The sequence below is a fragment of the Rhyacophila brunnea genome, unplaced genomic scaffold (genome assembly GCF_057557595.1).
Source record: "Rhyacophila brunnea isolate RB1 unplaced genomic scaffold, BYU_Rbru_1.0 scaffold_3, whole genome shotgun sequence".
Lineage (NCBI taxonomy): Eukaryota > Metazoa > Arthropoda > Insecta > Trichoptera > Rhyacophilidae > Rhyacophila > Rhyacophila brunnea.
Window position 1 is genome coordinate 29,486,584 of NW_028232965.1, and position 19,439 is coordinate 29,506,022.

Here is a 19,439-nt window from a genome sequence, read left to right on the forward strand (position 1 = left end):
ACCTTCCCTGTGGAGTGACTAAGGTTGCAAAGTTGAGTCGCCCGAGGAGGCGTTGGGCCTGCCTGAGCGACCAACTGCCTTTTTGGATCTGCAATTGCAGGTGGTGACGAAGTGATGTGCACTTCTCTGTTGATAGATATTTCCGATTGTTGTGAGTATCCCACGTGAAACCCAAGAACTCCCGCTGTTGGCTTGGAATCAGACAAGATTTTTTCTTGTTGATTATCTAGCCTAGTGCCTGCATGAAATCTATCATTTAAGTCAGTTGCGACAGAAGAATCTCTCTGGACTGATTTGCCATCAGAAAGTCGTCTAAGTAAGTGACGATTCTCATACCCTTTCCCCGGAGGTGTTCGGCCATCCAGTTTGTTAATGAGGCAAACAGTCTTGGTGCTGCTGACAGTCCGAACGGAAGGCACGTGAATTGAAGGAGTTCTCCATGGTAAACTAGCCGATGAAATCGGCGATGTTGTATAGCTATAGGTACATGTAGGTACGCTTGGTTTAAGTCTATTTTTACTAACCACTCTTCTTTTTGCAGGAATGTTGGGACCTTGAAATAGTGGAACAGTTTGAACGGCCTTGGTTGTAGGAAACCGTTTAGGCGTTTTAGGTTGAAGACGGGTCGTTGACTGCCGTCTTGTTTCTTTACTAGGAATAGAGTTGAGAGGAAGCTCGGAGATGGTTCTGCCAATTCCAATACTCCCGATTTCTTCAGTTCCGTGATTTGTGAAGTGATCTCCGGCGATTGTCGCGTTTGGAAATCCTTCTAGAATTGTACGGAAGGCATTATTAGAGGGGGTTTCTTTATAAACGGAATACGGGTTCTCGTTATTATTTTTAATAATGGTGGTGGTGCACCCTTGGCTTGCCAGATTTCCTGGAAATGCTGGAGGCGTCCCCCTTTGAACGTGGTGAGGGAGACCCGGTCACCTGCGTCTAGGGTAAATGCCCCTCGCACCACCTCGGTTATCTCTGGATGGGCGTGGGCCTCTCGGCAAGCCACCCCTAACCTAGTCTGGTATCCTCCTCGTGTATCCCTGCTTCAGAAAGGTGTCCCTGTGTCCACCTGACGAAGTGCTAGGTTGACTCTCCCTGCCCTGGTCAACCACTTTGGTGGTCTGATCGAAGACCTTCTCACGACCCCCACCTCTTTCTAGGAACCCCGCCAGTTTATCTTTATTGAAGATATGGTCGGCGCTAGTTGGGATCTTGTTAAGAGCCTCTCGGGTGAAGGTGTCTTTTATACCGGGGAGGATTTTCTTCCGCCTCGTCTGAACCAACTCTGCCCGTTTTCCACAAAGGATTCGGGTGACATCCTCAGACACTTTGTTGAGTGCTGAAGAAGGCCCAAACTCCTTTACGACCGTCTCAAAAAGAGCCGTACCGATGGTGTGGTCGGTGACAGAGTCGACCACTCGCTGTAACGCGTCCCGAATACACTCCTTTTGAGCGAGCATCGCATTTTGGAGGCCGGCGATCGTACGCTCCATTAGATGTATCGTTTGCGATGAACGATCGTAGGAGCGTAATTCATCTTTGAGTCCCAACTCAACGAAAGACGGGGCCGCCAAACATTGTTTTTGGGTTTCAGCGTAGCGAACCCCCGCCCAATTATCTGTGTCGAACAGTTGGAGCCTGGTAAGTTCCGCTACCCGAGCTTTGTCTGGCGTCGGAAAAGCAGGCTCCTGAACTATGACACTAAATACAGGCAACGGAATCCTGTTGGGTTTTTCCGCTGTTTCAGGCCTTGCGGGTGGCCGTAAAAAACTTACCGGAGAGTCGATGTTTACCGTCGGCCTCTGTTGAGTAGGCACCACTGCAGGCAGACCCTGTTGGGTCAAGGTTGAAAAATCTGTGATACCTTGTTATCAAGTGACATTTTTTTTTTCTAGATGCCTTTATGGATACCTCGCATTTACTATCGAGGTTTCTTAAGGACTTTGGCACGCAAACTACTCTACTTGATGCTAGTCAAATGAAAATTGTGCCGGCTGAGAGAATATGCCTTATTGAAAGCTGTTCTTCTACCCGCATCGAGTATTGCTAATTTGAATTCGGCCAGGGCCTATGAAACCGCCTTATAAAAACCCTGGAAATTTTTTAGTAGCGCAATGCGGAGGTGATTCTCATGAATATTTTGTCGTATTCATTGGGAACTGAGGACTGCGATTTGTAGTCGAGTTTTTTCCCGTGGTAAAAGAAATGTCGCATAGGACTGATATTCTAAGTATATACTTATCCTATCTTATATGATTGCAGTCACTGGATCTGAAAGGCATGAATCATCTTTACATGTCACCATTTATTATTTTTATTCTTTTTATTACATCGATACAGAAATTAAAAAGTGCATCTCTTCCGGTCTCGTTTGCCATGGTACCCGGAAGGTCTCAAATGTCCGCATCTGCCATCTGTAATAAAAAGTTCAGGTTGTGCCGCTCCTTGCTAAAGATTTGACAATCTAGGAGTAAATGTAAGACGTCCTGGTCGCTTCCGTCGTCGCATGGAAACTTTTTATCAGATGTTATTTTAAACCGGTGCAGGTATGCTCACATGACTCCGTGACCTGTAAGAATCTGAGTCATCTCAAAACACAGCCCCTTATGCACCCTGACGTCTCGTGCTGCTAAAATTGAAGGTAAAACTTTCGGGTCAACTCCCCTGTCGATGAGTTTATGTATCGTGAGTTCCATTCGTTTTTCACCATATCTGAATTTGTAATTTTCGCGTAGCTCAGAGGAAATTTGTCATAAGCTATCGCGGTCTTGGGTTCAGAGGCACCATGCCGAGCCAATTTGTCAGCGCTTTCATTTCCTTCTATCCCGGTGTGTCCTCTTATCCACTTGAAGTGCACCTCGGGGTGGCGCCGTCTCAGTAGAGCGGACTCACTGTGAATAGAAAAGACAATCGGATTAGTAGACAAGGGATCTCCAATTCCTTGGATTGAGATTTTGGAGTCTGAATAAATACAAATACTATGGTTTTCGGTGAGCTTTCGCTGGATTGGATCTGAGCCTGCCCACTCCAGAGCGCATTGGATGGCATAGAGTTCGGCCTGCATTACCGTACAATAGCTGGCAAGGCGGTACTTACGAGCCGCTATCTCACCGCCATTAATGTATGCCACAAACTCTGCACCAGTACCGCCATCAATTTTGCTCCCATCCGTGAAAATCGGCATGTTATTGCATTCGTTGATTTCCAACGTTGCAGGATAAGAAACCACTTCAGAAAATAGTCTAGCCGGGTGTGGCAGCCTTCTATAGTCCACCGGTTTTTCGTAAAGCCTGTCGTCAGGCAGAAAACCTGCGAGGCCCTCCTCGCCCTTCTTAGCTCTGTAAATGAGAGCGATTTGTTTTAAACGTAAATCTAGAGGCATAAGTCCTGCTAGAGCTTGCGTTGGATTGAGCGAAGCCGTTCGGTAAGCTCTGCATATTCGTATTGCTAGTGCTCGCTGAACCGTATTGAGTTTTTTTGCTATGTTTTTCCGTTTGGCAGCTTCATGCCATATGCTGGCCGCATACGTGATCATAGGCTCAATAGCACAAGTGTAGAGAATTCGAAGAGCTTCAGAAGATACACCCCATGTGGGTTTGGCCATTCTTGCTAGTTTGAGCGAATTCACTGCTGCTCTTTTGCAGATGCTGTCCGCATGCTTTGACCAATTTAGTTTGTCATCGATTACAACCCCTAAAAGTTTAAAATCCCTAGAAAAAGATAGAGGTTGCCCATTCATCACCAGCGAAGGCGGAGAGACGCGCCTCCTAGTAAAGAATAAGACCTTCGTTTTCTCCGCGGAGAAAGACAGTTTGACCTTCCTTCCCCAGGCCTCGACGCTCTCCAGCACGCTGTTAGTCATGGTTTTTAGAGAACCAATTCTTTGGATTCCATAATTAGCAATACATCATCAGCAAAGGCCTGTGCGTGTACACCTTCAGGAAACGGCATAGAGAGAAGATCGTCGAGAACTATGTTCCACAGTACAGGGCCGCAAGACGAACCTTGTATGCATCCCTTTGATGTCTCTTTGGTAGCAGATGCTCCAGCATATTTGACGAAGACTTCTCGGTCGGATAGATAGTTTTTGATGAGCCTGAAAATGTTAGCGGGACAATTTTTAGATTTCAACTGTTGAAGAAGATATGGCCACCATGCGTTGTAAAACGCGCCTTTGATATCAAGAGATACCGCCACTACGAGCTGACCATCGCAATTAGCCCCCTGATTCTATCAATTGCTGCATGAAGCGCGTCTTCAGTACTCTTTTGAGGGGTGAAACCGTACTGGTATTCGCTGAGCAGATGTTTAGTCTGAAGTTTCCAGGAAACTCGATTAATAAATAATTTTTCGAGTACTTTACCGAACACGGGCAGCAATCCGATGGGCCGATTAGACGAGACGTTAGCGTAGTCGTCCTTTCCCGGTTTGAGAATGACCACCACTCTAACTACCTTCCAGATTTTTGGAAAATGACCAATTCGCAAACAAGCATTATAAAGAGCGACAACTATGCTAGGAACAGTTAAGAATGAATTAAGACAGATATCCGCCGTAAGACTGTCGTGTCCCGGAGCTTTAGCTGGATTGAACAGCCTCATTGTTCTTTCGACCTCCTCAAGAGTGAAGTTCTCGTCGTCATCTTCCTCTGAAGGAATCGAGGCCGCATTTCGGATCAATGTCTGTTGCTCCGTTTCGTTTGCAATACTGTCGTCTGGAAAAAAATACGCAAGAAGAGCCTCTGCAGATTCGAGAGCCGAAGAGGTCATGCGACCGTTGATTGTCAGAGTTTCAGGCGGTTTGAACGCCTTACTTTTGAGCAATCTCTGAAGACTAGACCATACATTCTCTTTTCCCTGAGCCGAGCAATAGCTCTTCCAGCTTTCTAATTTCGCTTCCGCAATCGCAGTTTCATACTTATTCTTTGCGGCTTCAAAAATCTGTCGAGTGAACGGCCGTCGAACCACGCCTGAATTTCGAAATTTTGTCCTTGCTACTCTAAAAGCCGTCTTCAGTGTATCCAGTTTCGGACTCCACCATGGATTACTTTTTCTTTAAAATCCTTCGCCCGAAGAGCGCACCATCGTGCTCTCGCATGCTGACTCCATTCCCCAATGACCATTCTTTGACAATGTTTTCGAGCTCATGTGAGTCTGTGACACTATCCAAACTATCTACAGTGATACCGCGATCATGAATCTGTGAAATAAGTGCAAGCCCAAAATCTATCCAGTTAGCCTTGGACGTCTTAAACAAACCTGGTCGCTGTTGATTGACATTTGAAGTTTTGTTTGCAGCGTAGCTATCTGCAGCCTGTAATGAAAAAAAGTCGCATTGTGGTCGGATCCCAACGCTGCATCACGACATACTCTCCAATTTTCAACTCTCGTGAGCAGAGCGTTGGAACACGCAGTAATATCAATATAGCTTTCCAGCTTACGAGTTCCTCTGATCGTTTCAAACGTTGGGACAGAACCCTCGTTTAATACGTTTAGGTCGTGCTGTGCTAAAAAATCTGACACGGCTGTGCCTCTGCTATCAGTACGTCGACTGCCTCACCAGATGCTCTTTGCGTTACGTCACCTCCGAGTAACAGCCTGTGACCCTTTGAAGTGTTCATTAGCCTGCTCATGCCGGTCAGCGATTCACCGATGTGCACCGACGGCGCGCAGTACAGTGATCCGACCAGTAGCGTTTCTCCTAAGTAGTCGAGTTCTAGAACAGCGCAACTATATGAGCTAAACTCGAAAAGTAAAATGCAGTGGGCTAGAGATAACGTTCGACGCACAAGAATAGCTGCCTTCACTGGATACAGACTGCTCGGCTTCTGAAAAAAGTTACCTGAAAAAAGCGACGAACGGATTTGACCCGTGTTGCCAGTGTACGGTTCCTGGATTATAGCCAGGTCCACGTTATTAGATTCCATATACCCGATGAAAGAGACTGTGGCGACCTCGCACCGTGCAAGATTCGCTTGTGCAACTTTTAGGTGTATAGCCATTATTGGTTTCCGAAGTCAGTTGCGGAAGTAGACTTGGCTTCTTGTTGGCGGTGCAATATGCATGCGCGTGATAGAGGGCTGTGACCCGTCGGAGCCGTCAGATGGAGCCGCCTAGTTTTCCGGACGCAGTTGATGCATGTCAACTTTCCCTTTTTGGGACACTCCACAATTTTGTGGTCCCCCCCACATCCCCGACACGCAAAGGCTTCCTTGCAAGTATGACCAGTATGCCCATATTCCAGGCATTTCGTGCAATGCACAACACTAGAGCATGGCTGCACTCGAACCCGCTGGAAACCAACGTTCAGGCCACCAACTTCCACCATCTGATGATACAAGGAGGACTCCACCTCCAGAATGTAATTGGATTTGCCCTGGATGCGACCTTTTGTTTTGAACACAACCCTGAAGGAATCGTTTGGTGACGTTCTGATGAAGGCATTTTGATAACGTAGTGCTGTTATCAATTGTTCCCCATCAAAATTTTCCTCAATACCCTTTAGGACAACCCTCAGCGTTTTTAGTGAGCTGACCGATGCGGTGAGAACCTCCGAGCCGCTGACAGCGTCCACTAGTCTCCGGGAGTCGTTCTCGCTCATGACTTTGACGATGCACTTGTTGTGAGTCGCCCTCGCCAATGACACGACAGCGATCCCTAGACCGGAGACGTCCACCGTTTCTCTGATACATTTTTCAACCTCCTCGCTCGTCTTATTATTGTCTTTGCTTGTTAAAATCACAGCATGACGTGAACAAACTTTCCCCGATGCAGCTGCAGTCGAAGCCGGGAACTCCAAGACAGGTGTAATCTCAGGCTTCCCAGAAGATCGTGTAGCCCCGAAAACTTCCGCAAAGGAACGCTTTGCCGGTACGGGTCTATTGAGAATGACAGTTTCGGGTCTTGCGGAACTGGCTGAATGCGGCTGTGCTGGCCGCAGCGAAATGTTGCTAGCACTACGCGAATTTTTAGGGGTAAAGATTTGCGGTGACAGTTCACTCTCCATGTGCGCAGGTGCTTCGCTAAAGATTCTTGTGACAGGTCGGCGATCAGTTGAGAGCTGCGTTGTGTGACGCTTTTCTTGATTGAGCAGATCTCTGGTCGCCTCAGCACGCGCCTTAGATTTGATGAGGGCGCTCTCAAGCTCGCGTTTTTCCAGCTCTGCAGCCTGACACGCGAGCCTGATTACGCCCAGACTATTCGATATCGACTCCTTCGCTGACCGACTGACATTTTTGAGGGCTTCCAGTTCTGCGGAAGCCTTCGTGACCTCTGTGATGATGGTCACCAAAAACGTAACGGCTGTCACGGTCACTGTCGTCAGAGACGGAGGCGTCTTTTGACAAGTGGAATTAATCGTTGAGCCCTCGGCAGATTTTGCAGTCGATTTTTTACCCATTTTAGAACAAAGACGTTACCTACTTTAACAATTTTATTTCAAAATAAGCAATTGGATCAAATCAGTTTGGCAACGCTGCGATTTAGGGTAGGTAGACAGACGTTACTAAATGTTATTAGAGCATACGTTGGTAGGTACTATTAATTACTACAAGTTACTAGTATTGCTAACTCAATTCCCTCAGAACATCACAATAACAATAATCGTCGCATACAATAATTACCACCAAACAGATATTTTTTGAAATGAAGAATATAAAACCAATTTGTTTCAGGATATTGTTATTAGGTAGGTAAAAAAAAAGGTTAATTTAAGGGCTGCAGTTCTGAGAATTTGTAACTTTGTGTTTGGAGCGAAGACTTTTGTGAATAGATAAATTTTTTGAAGGCTGCGAGGTTGTTAAGTTGACGATTATTTTTGTAGGTAGGTATGTATGGAATAATTATTTATCGGGCGGTCGGATCGTGCTTTCTAGAATTAAATTAATAAGTATATGCTTATATATTATATAAATAAAGTAAAGGCTGGTGCTTTGTTTGAAGGGGCTTTAAGTCACATATATAGTGTTGGATATTTTGTGAGCTACCTACTGATAACCTGTGGTACAGGACTAGGTATGTACTGAATTAATTTATTTTAAAATTTAATTTGAATTGAATTTTTATTTGAAAGGGCCAGTAATAACTCCCCCTTCAACGATACGCTACTGCGTAGTTCGTCGATTTATTTAGCTCAGTCGGTGAGGGGTTATCAATAAAAAAAGAAGATATTTCCTTTAAATGAGAGTGCGGTTATGACTCTGTTTATTGTTTTCTCTGCCAATATACAACGTTTAGTTTTCAATTTCAGCGTACAATATACAGGCAATGTAGGTGAAGGCGACATACATGTAGATGTAGCGACCGATTTGATACGAAGCGAATGCGCGAGAAATTATTTTACCCGTAAGTAAACGGGATAAGATTTTTTCACCGGGTAGTACTTCGGCGTACAAGATGATTTGGAAGTTCCGGAAGCGACGAGAAGAGATGAGCGGCGAGATACTGATGGAGCGGGTCCAAAGTTGAAGAGAGGCTGCTAGTCGGCGAGACTGTTTCCGAGGGCTGATCCGTGAGACTGATCCCGAGGGCTGATCCGTGAGACTGATGATTTATTGCCCGGATGTATCTCTATTTATATCAGCATCCCTGTTTCTAATTGGTCCAAAGAGATAATAAGAAAGGGTGACCCAAGATTCTAATGTATTCGTTAATTCGTACTACGTGTCATCTCTTGTTTATTTAATAGGAATTTACTGAGTTGTCAAAATGACCAAGTACCAAGAGATAATATGTTATATGCATGTGGATAGATGTTTTGACGTTATAAAATATCGTCTATCTAATTCGATTGATTTTACATGAATTTATCTAGGGCATTTGTCCTCCGGCATAAACTCGCGGTTATTGTCTTATGCCAAGAGTAAACACACGATTTGATTAGCGTTTAAATTATATGCATTTACAACTAATTACTAGGTACCTATTGACATAATAATAGGCCCTGTAATTGTCATCCACCGACCTTCACATAAATATTTGTGATTTTACGACGTAAACCTGTCTGTTGCCTTTACCTTTTACAAATACATATTACTTATAATGACAATTTTATCTTAAAATTACGTTTTATATAGTAATATGAAATAATATTTTACTATTTTCACAAAATAGCAAAATATTACTTCTCACAGAGGAAATTCGGATTCAATGTCGAGGAGTATATCGAACGGTGATGTTATTCCCGCATTGCCTTAATTTTAGCCGCTGTTTCTATACCGCACAGCTGCATAAAGGTCAGGATTTTAATTCATTTGATTAGAAATCGGCGATGCCCGCGCTGGTCGTGTCAAGATTTTATTATTTTATTAAATATGCGAATTTTCTTATGATTTATATTACAGACGACAGGTATAATTATTATGAACACAGTTATCAAATAATATTTCAGAAAAGTTGAATTTAGGGGACTCTATAACGTTATTCCATTTGTTTTTCCCGCGCGCCTAAATCTTTTCTAGCGGGAAACATTTTTCATACGCACATCGACGCACACACATACCAATGCATTGGTTGGCCGTTGGGTGTTGTTATGCCATCAATTTGGCTGTTGCTACGCGCTGGAATATTTTATTCTTTATTTATTAATTTGCGATTACTGAATTTACGGATTGAAATATTATTCGATTAGTGTCTTCCACATAACATTTTAATTATTTCTATACACTTTATTATTAATCTCTTGCTACTGCGTTCGTCCTCTTTATGTTAGCAATCATTCTTATTCTTTTATACTAGTACATAGATACATAATATTAATAAACTTATACCTAACATTTTATAATAACATTATCACAGGTTTTATGTACAGAACAAGGCAATTTTAGCATACATCATTCTTTCATTCCGTATTACCTTGTTCGTAGCAATTTGTGTCCCGTCCGATATGTTTACCTACCGAACGGGGAACGTAAAAACCTGTGAACAAACAAACAATTTACATATGGCTAGACAAGGAAAGCGTTTAGGCGTTTTACTAAGCCGTATAGTTAGAGATCAGGTTTACATGTCGGCTTATTACTAATTAATTTACTATGCGTATACGCCCGCCTACCTGCAGGTTGTGACACTAGGCGAGTGCTGTTTAGTATAAAGTTTCTGATAACGAGTTATGGTTTTAGAAAATTATGCTGATGGAGCTCAATAATTTATAGTACCTATACTGATTGCAATGGAATTATTTAAGAGCGAATTGGTAATAGAATAGAGTAGAATTTAGCATTTTCGTACGAATAATATTCTTATTGTGATAGCTATGTGCGGGCGGTAGGTATGGTATTCTATCAAGGTAACGTATTGTATGCTATCGGTAGTGTGTTGGACTTGCTTCGTTTTTAATTAATTTTTGAAGTTAGGTCAATTAAGTGGTTTTACAGAGATAATTAGTATACTAATTGTATGAAATGATTTTAGTGAGATAAATTGAGACTGTAATTTATGAACTTTAGGTATTAAATAGTGATTGATTTAAGGTAATGGTTCTATGGTGCAATTTTATTGTTTGTTAGATTACTTAGCTTTCGATCCCGAGTATCCTGGGAGGCGATCTCTGGAGACTCCGCGAGAACTGGGGCAATTTACACGGGCAAGCCGGAAATTATAGAATGCTCTGTCATATATTGTTTACACGATGAGCGCGTCTCCTTATTTCAGACTTATCCCGGAGCCGCTCCTGGGCTCACAGCAATCTCGCGAGAACATTCGTCAGGATGCACGGTATTCGCGGCAATATAAATGAAGCGAAAGCCGAACACAAAAGTCGAATATTTTAAAACAAACTTTTCAACTCAGAGCGAGGCGGCTGGGTTCAAATGGCTATCGGCTAGAGAGCAAATTCAGGTAGAGAAATAAAATTCGGGTCGGAGCGATTTGCGGATACGTGTGTTTGGTCCGAGCGCTAGGAAGCAAGTCTATCAAGTGACATTACTGTTGCCCATTACTGTTGCCCTCAGTTCACCCACTAGATCGTCCAACAGCAATTCCGACTCAGTCGAGTCGGTCTCCATCGCTAGTCCCTCCGCGACGTTGCTGGCTTCATTACACTCCATTATTGCACAAATTTCACAATTTAACTGCACTTAAACGCTTGACAATTTTTTTTTCGCTTCTGAACAAAGGGAAAACCAATCAAAACAATGAAGAACCAAAGACAAAGCACGCTACGATAGAAGCGTCAGTCCTGCCAGCCGGTAAAACAAGATGAGCAACCAGAGAGATAAGTAATCGAGAAGAAAAGGGGGCAAAAGGGGGCCATCACAGAAGAACACAAGGCGAAAAATACGATCAACATCTCAAGGGACTTCAGAGTCAATAGCGAATAACAACAGATATCTCAAGGACTTCAAAGTCAAATTCGAATAATGAAAGGAGTTTAACCTACCAATAAAACTCTTATTATTCATGTTGACTTTGAAGTCCAGGTAACTTCTACCTGGTTCCTTCAGCCATATCATAATGAAGACAAAGGAGTTCCAAACTCCCTACAAAAAAAAAGGGCGCGCGGGTATGACCAGTAAATAAAAAGGGAGGAATGACCAACGACAAGAAAAAGGAAATTAAATTAGGAGAACAACACCTCACGCGAAGAAAGAAGAGCAAACCCTATTTCAAGGACTTCAAAGTCAACATGAATAATAAAAGTTTTATTGGTAGGTAAAACTCCTTTCATTATTTAGTTGGTGTTTTATTATAGTTTAAAAAATTTACAAAAGGACATGTTACCGCCAATTTTATTTAATGTTGTGATAGGATAAATTGTTTTTTCCTTATATATTTTATATTTTTATCCGCATGATCATTTGACATTGAATGCATATAAAACATGAATTTCTGTAAAAATGTCAGATAGGCCATATTGTCAGAATGGCCACGATATGCTACCTACTGCACACTCAGAAATGCGAGAATAGGGATTACGTATAGAATTATTATCTATGATGGGGATGCGCTTTCATATCCTACTGGGATTCAGACCTATTCGGCAGTACTGCACCACGTAAAAATAGGCACCATGCAATTTCTTTGATTTTTACCAAAGTTCTTAGGTAGGTACTGAAAATAACAACGGCATAATCTCACCCGTTTTACGGTTCTTGTTTAAAAAGTCTTTATAAAATTACGGATTTGTGTGTACCTACATCGATGGCAACCAAATTGTTTTATCTATGAGATTAGAGATGGGCAACATAAAAATATAACAATATGTACTTGTATTGACTTGTATCGATAGTCAGTAGTAACATTATATTATGTTTAATACTTTTATCGCCGATCTATCGTACAAAAATAATAAATTCCATGTTGGGTAAAATTTAGTTATTCATTTAATTATTAAATGAACATCTAAATTTTTATATATATAGTATCACATAGCACATGAAAATGCAGAGACTGTGCTGGATCAGCCAATTGTATAGAATTTCAAGAGTTACCAAGAGAGACCAAGAGAATACGTCATGAACGGCCGAAACTGAGATGACTGGACTGCGCCAAATGAGATTTGAGAATACTCGGCCAAAGAAACTGGTGAGTGTCGGTAGGTACTTAATCGTTTAGTATTGGGGAAGTTTTTGAAGAAGGTCAAGACCTACTAAATGTTATAGTAGGTAGGTAATATAAATTATTATTATTATCGCCAGTATTATCGAATATTGACTTCTGTGTAAATCCTTCCATAACACGTCAAATTATTTCAAACATCTAAATATTCTAAATCATAAAATGGAAAAAATGAAAACCTTTTATATACATAATAATATAGTCGTTGTCATTTGATATAGAGAATAATTTGTTCTTTATTTTGATTTATTGAATTACGAACTCATATTCCAATAAAAATACACAGTTTTTACTGTTTCCCAAAAAGTTGTTTTAGATTTATTTCTTAAGGCGTATGGGTTTATTCGCAAGAATCAAATTTGACGTAAGCGCCATGAAAAATAACAATGCTCGAAGCGTAAAAAAACAAAAATCACTTCGCTCGGCTTCTCGCGTAGTAGATACGAAATCAGAGGTTTTAAAAGTGTTGAATTAATAATATTTTTTTCCTAACAAATTTTATAAACATTTTTGTAGTCGGTAGAATAAATTATAAGAATAAAAATAGTAGACCTCTAAATAAGAACCTCATATTATTGATATGCTGAATTTGTGAAGTGACACCTTTTCTTGAACCTATCATATTTAGGTTCAAATTCAGTGCAAATATTTTTCAAAAAAAAATCTAATACTAAAAAACACGAAAGTGTAAACAAATATAATTTTATTCATTTTCATAAGCTAACATTACAAATTATAAGCTTAAAACATTCACAAGATGGTATGAAAGATTTCTGTTATTATTGCGTTTTTATTGAATTATAAAAAAATTACTCATAAAATAAAGCAATTCAATGAATATTTGTCGAGAAACGTTTTTTTTTTTAAAATTTAGTACACAACAATTATGATTTAAGAAACAATTATTATAATAGCATGTATTTGACGGCAGTACGTTTTGGTCGCCGCGGAGGATTTCGGAACATTAGTGTATAGAAAATTAATAATTGGTTCCTTAAGGGGGGACATGCTCGTCGAAGGTCAAAATTGAGTTTTTATTGTATTTTCAAACCATGATCCTGGACACTCCTTAAACGTTGTGGATAATCTATTTATACAATTTTGAAGCCTTATTATCCTTTATAGTTATTTTAAACATTTAATGACTGCATGAAGTATTTTTGTTACATAAAATAGTATTCTTTTAAACCTCTCGCTCTAATGTTTTAGAATATGGTCATATTTCGGTACATAACTGTGCAATGTTGTTAAGATTTTTTACATTTATTAATTTTTAAATGCATTTATAAAACCATTAGCATAATTTATTACGAGATAATTTTTGTAAAATATTCACGATAAAAAAATATATTGATAATCTCTGTGATCCCAAATTTGACAAGAATTAGGCATTTTATTATTCAAAAAATCGGCAAGATTAACACATTTGAAGATAATTTTAAAGATATTTATTATAAGCTATGTCTTTGACCATTCAAGTGTGATAAACATCTTATGAATAATGATTGCTTTATAATAATTATTGACCTAAGAATAAGGTAGTGTTTTTTTGAAATACGCCATTTCTTTTGTCATTGCCTAGTGGTTAAGCTACAACATACGGCCGTAGCCATAAATTGACAAACTATAATTGAAGTAGGGAGTCAAATGATATTGACGCTCGTGTTTGAACATGTACCGTTTAAAAAAAAATTAAAAAAAATTCAGTTAGGTACATGTTCAAACACGCGCGTTAACATAATTTTACTCCCTACTTTAATTAGAGTTTGTCAATTTATGGCTACGGCCGTATGTTGTAGCTTAACAACTAGGGAATGACAAAAGGAATGGCGTATTTCAAAAAAACACTACCTTATTCTTAGGTCAATAATTATTATAAAGCAATCATTATTCATAAGATGTTTATCACACTTGAATGGTCAAAGACATAGCTTATAATAAGTATCTTTAGAATCATCTTCAAATGTGTTAATATTGCCGATTTTTTGAATAATAAAATGTTAATTCTTGTCAAATTTGGGATCACAGAGATTATCAATATAATTTTTTATCGTGAATATTTTACAAAAATTATCTCGTAATAAATTATGTTAATGGTTTTATAAATGCGTTTAAAAATTAATAAATGTAAAAAATCTTAACAACATTGCACAGTTATGTACCGAAATATGACCATATTCTAAAACATTAGAGCGAGAGGTTTAAAAGAATACTATTTTATGTAACAAAAATACTTCATGCAGTCATTAAATGTTTAAAATAACTATAAAGGATAATAAGGCTTCAAAATTGTATAAATAGATTATCTACAACGTTTAAGGAGTGTCCAGGATCATGGTTTGAAAATACAATAAAAACTCAATTTTGACCTTCGACGAGCATGTCCCCCCTTAATTAGTGTATTGGTTTAACGGTATGCAATGTATTAGAATAACTATTATAAATTGTTTTTTTTTATAATTTTATTTTCTTTTCTATTGATAGCTATTAATTGATAATTGATATTATTATATTGATAGATATTAATTGTTAACTTGATAATTATTATATTGAGGGTTTCTTATATCCATCGACCGTATTAGTCTAGGATCAACGAGTTCAGGCAATGCACAATTCATATAAATCTTGTCACTTGTGATGTGAAGAGTAATATTGTTTTTATTATTCAATGAAATAGGTTCTTACCTCAATATATGTTTTACTTGATTTAAATAATTACTAATAAATGCCTAAGGTGATTCCATTCAATTCAACTCGGCATTAAATATATTAAATTCTAAAAGTTTTGTACTATTTCATTTGAGTCGTTTTATGCGATCCTGGTTTCGCCTTTCGACATCGTCAGGATGCGCACTCCTCAAATATACACTGACAACGAAAGCAGCTAATTCTCACTTAACAATAAATTAATACAATAAAGTAAGGTAAAAACTTTATCACCTACCTATTAAGTCAAAGTGCACAATGAAAAATTTAACAAACAATTAATTATGAATAGTTGAATTGTGGCAGTATGAAAAAAAAAGATTTTACCACAAACCATCTGAAAAATACATACATCATAAAACATATACGTGATTTTGTGCCCCAAAACACTTATTTTATTATTATTTTGACGATTAGGAAAATTATGACACATGTTTCAGTGGCCATTACTATGACAGCATTCGAAAACGTATTTTACTTTTAATTTTCTACAAATTTACTATTTGTGACATAAACCACTTAAGATCGATAATAAATAGACCTTGAAAAATAATATTATTTTGTTTCTATTGATAATGCCAATAAACATACTCCTGGATACGTCCCTTTGAAAATAACAAAACATGGCGACCCAGGTACTTAAAAACTGTATTAAGTACATGCAAAGTTTTTCAAATCGTTTAAAGCCCAACCAAGTAGGTATTTATCAAAATAATTAAAGTCCACCTATATTTTATCTAAACTGCTCAAGTCCAAAATATTTTTTTTTATAAATGTTGCACCGAACGAATACCTTTAGGACTTCTTTGTAGCCATCGTGGATATAAGATTCAATTATCTTACAATATCTCACATGCTGCAACCATTTGTATTACAAGATAATAAATAATATAATATAACTACATTTTTCTCAGTTTGACATTCACTGGTATTTTATGATGTTTGATTTGTCAACACAAATTATAACACCTGGTCTACGTCATGTGGTCTTGCCAATTTGATTGTTACTGCAATGCGAGTAAAGGTCATTTTTCTATGAGTTAAAATACTGTTCGTGACGGATAAAATTTTGGAAAAAAAGACGTCCTCACCCGTTGAAATTTAGAAGCCTACTAAGGTTAGAAATGAGAAATTAGAAAAACTATATGAATTAATCGATCAAATGGTCTCTTTTTGTTAATTTTGCAAAATAATTATATACCTAAATTGTCTGAAAATAGGATAAATACATGAAAACGTACGACGTGTTTTGGTAATATAGCGTCACTAATGGTACCGAATTTATAGGGTTTTATTTATTTTTTCATTGTTAATTATTATTTATAGTATTACAGAAATGTTATATTATAATAAAAAAATATTTTTATTGTGCAGTATATATTATTTTGTGAGAAAAAATCATTCAAAATTGGCTGATGTATACTCAAACTAAAATGGCTTTAAAATCTTTATTTTTCTGAAATTAAAAAAAGTACGTGAGTTAATCAATGAAATGTATTGTTTTACCCATTTCTTTCATACAATATATACCTGCAAAACTATTATTAAGTTCAAAAATTCACTGTGGCGTGACAGTCGTTTTGGCCAATTTCGAAAACAGGACCGACTATTTGTCATTTATTTTAAAAAGTAAAGCGAATCAGAAAATTTTAATGACACAAAAAGTGTTATTTGAATATTATTTATTAGATTTTAAATAAATAAAGTGTTTATTATGTGTCAATTCGTGTTAAACGTCCTTGCCATTTCCACGATTCTGAGAAGACAGGAAAAAACGGGTCCAATGGCCTTAAACATAGTTTCTCAGGTCTCAGTTTACTGGGTTTTGAATTTTGAGTGCCAATTTCCCGCTCTTTTTAAGATTTTTCCTGATTTAATAGTAAGTTACTTATATAATAATATAACATATCTAGGTGTTTATAATTTTAATTCTTTATTCTGCAACATTGAGATCACACAGGGTATTTCAAAATTCCACAACTAGAAACCACTGGGTCAAAAGCGTTCTTTTTATAGATATCTGCTAGATCTACTTCACAAAGGTAAAATATATATAATTGTCTTCTTCTTTTTTCTTGCACTCCTTCATTAAAAATCGACTTTATATTTGTTTGCTTTGTCGGCAGCTTGTCTTGTTCGTAGAATATTTTATCTTGTATGTTTCCATATTTTTTGTCGCCATGATCAAAATGTTATTCTTATTCTAATGGTTTTGCTTCTTCGTTTAACTTTAACGTGATAATACCTATTCATTAAGTGTGTAATTAAAAATAAATAAATAATTAATAACCTAATAAATGAATACGGCGTTCATTTATTAGATTAACTGTCATTAGAAAGACCATTTAATGAACATTTGTATTTAAAATTGCAGCACAAAAAACATATTAATAAAAGGATATAATATTACCTTTATAGTCTTCGATTACCACAAAAAAGTGTTGAATAATATTTGCAGGGAAACCAGTGATAAAAATTCAGACTTAAAATGTCGCACCACATACCTACACTCCTATCGCTGGGAACAAAAGTTGACTAAATGTCTTTCTGCTATCCTGACAAATAAGAAAGAAGCAGCAGCGTGAACTCGTTTTCATTTATATATGTGTTGCCAACGTAAAAAAATCACTACTTTAGACAAATTTCACCCGTTTCTTATGATTTTAAAATAATTGAGTTTTGTTCATTCACCGGAGGTGTTCATTGACTGAACGGCGTAACCTACGTTCTCGGTAATATTCGCCACGATCGTGCCCAAAATTAAGAAACTGTTTCCATTCGGTCACGATTCCAGGGAACGACCCTAAAGCCGCGTTGACACGATCCGAGTACACTCGGACTGAGCGCACTCGTACGAGACAGCTTCATACTGATTACTCCTATCCGAGCTACTCGGACCGCGTCCAACTCTTCCGAGTTAGCTCATATAAGAGTAAATTGGTATGACGCTGTATCGTATGAGTGCGTTCGGATGGCGCTCGGTCCAAGTGTTCTCGGATCATGTCAACGCGGCTTAAGTGATTTTTCACGGGGACGATCGTGGCAGACGGTCGGGCTAAGGCCTACCGCGCATGGACGATTACATAACTGGCCGGTAGCATTCGGACAATCGTTGGTTTGCTCGCGCATGATCCAAATTATTATCGGCCAGTATGTTTGAGCGCGCATGGCGTGATATAGATCGGAGGCAATGCGCGCGCACTGAAGATATGTGTCCGCACTGAAAAATGGCGGACGCAATATAAGAAACGTCAAAATGGATTTTGTAGAGCTTATATTATATAATATATAGAGGTTTTGTATAGATTATCAAACTGTTTTAAAATGTGGGTGTATATATTATTAATTTATGAAGAAAGAAACTAAAAAAATGGGACTGGTACGCGCATGCAAAGCCAATAGGTAGGCATCGATGAACTGTCAAGTCAAATGTGGATCTCATAACGGTTCGATGTATGCGTGCGCCCTATACGACCGCGTCACTTGTGCGTGCATGTATGAGTGCACTCTCGGCCGGCCATGACTTGTCATGCGCGGGCTCTCATTTAAAAACATTGCCAATGGGACCCCGGCCGGTTCGAATCGGTGTAAAATTTTGTGTCTGAACACAGGTTTTCAATTCGGCCGTTCGCTCGATCGTCCATGCGCGGGGTTGCATTGCAATACGATGGTTACAACTCCTCGATTGTTGACCGTACGATAGTAAATCGTTCATGCACGGTGGGCCTAAAGGGTCGGCCTGATAATCTGCCAATGTAATTTGAGTTTAACAATATTTTGGGTTTTTGATTGTGATTGCGAGCCATGATCCAATATTCCAATGCATTATTAAAAAATACCGAGAGTTTCAGTTAACCGCCATAACTTGGAGTTAAGAAATATAATACATATAAAAAAAATTGCAGTACCTGTTGGATGGGCCGGAAAATATAAAATACGGCCTTTCGTTTGAAAATAGACTTCCCAAGAGGAAGTTGGAGGTGTTTCCGCGAGGTAACTGTATGTGAGGTCCGTCATGCTCTCAGTAGGTAACTAACTATTGACGTATTGATAGTATTGATATTTTTTGTTGTTGGCACGCCTCTAGCTATCTTTTAAAGCATAGATAGGTTTTAAGATTTTAGCAATCTATGGTTTTGTTTGTTTATCTGATTTATTAGGTACGTTATTGCTGCTGTC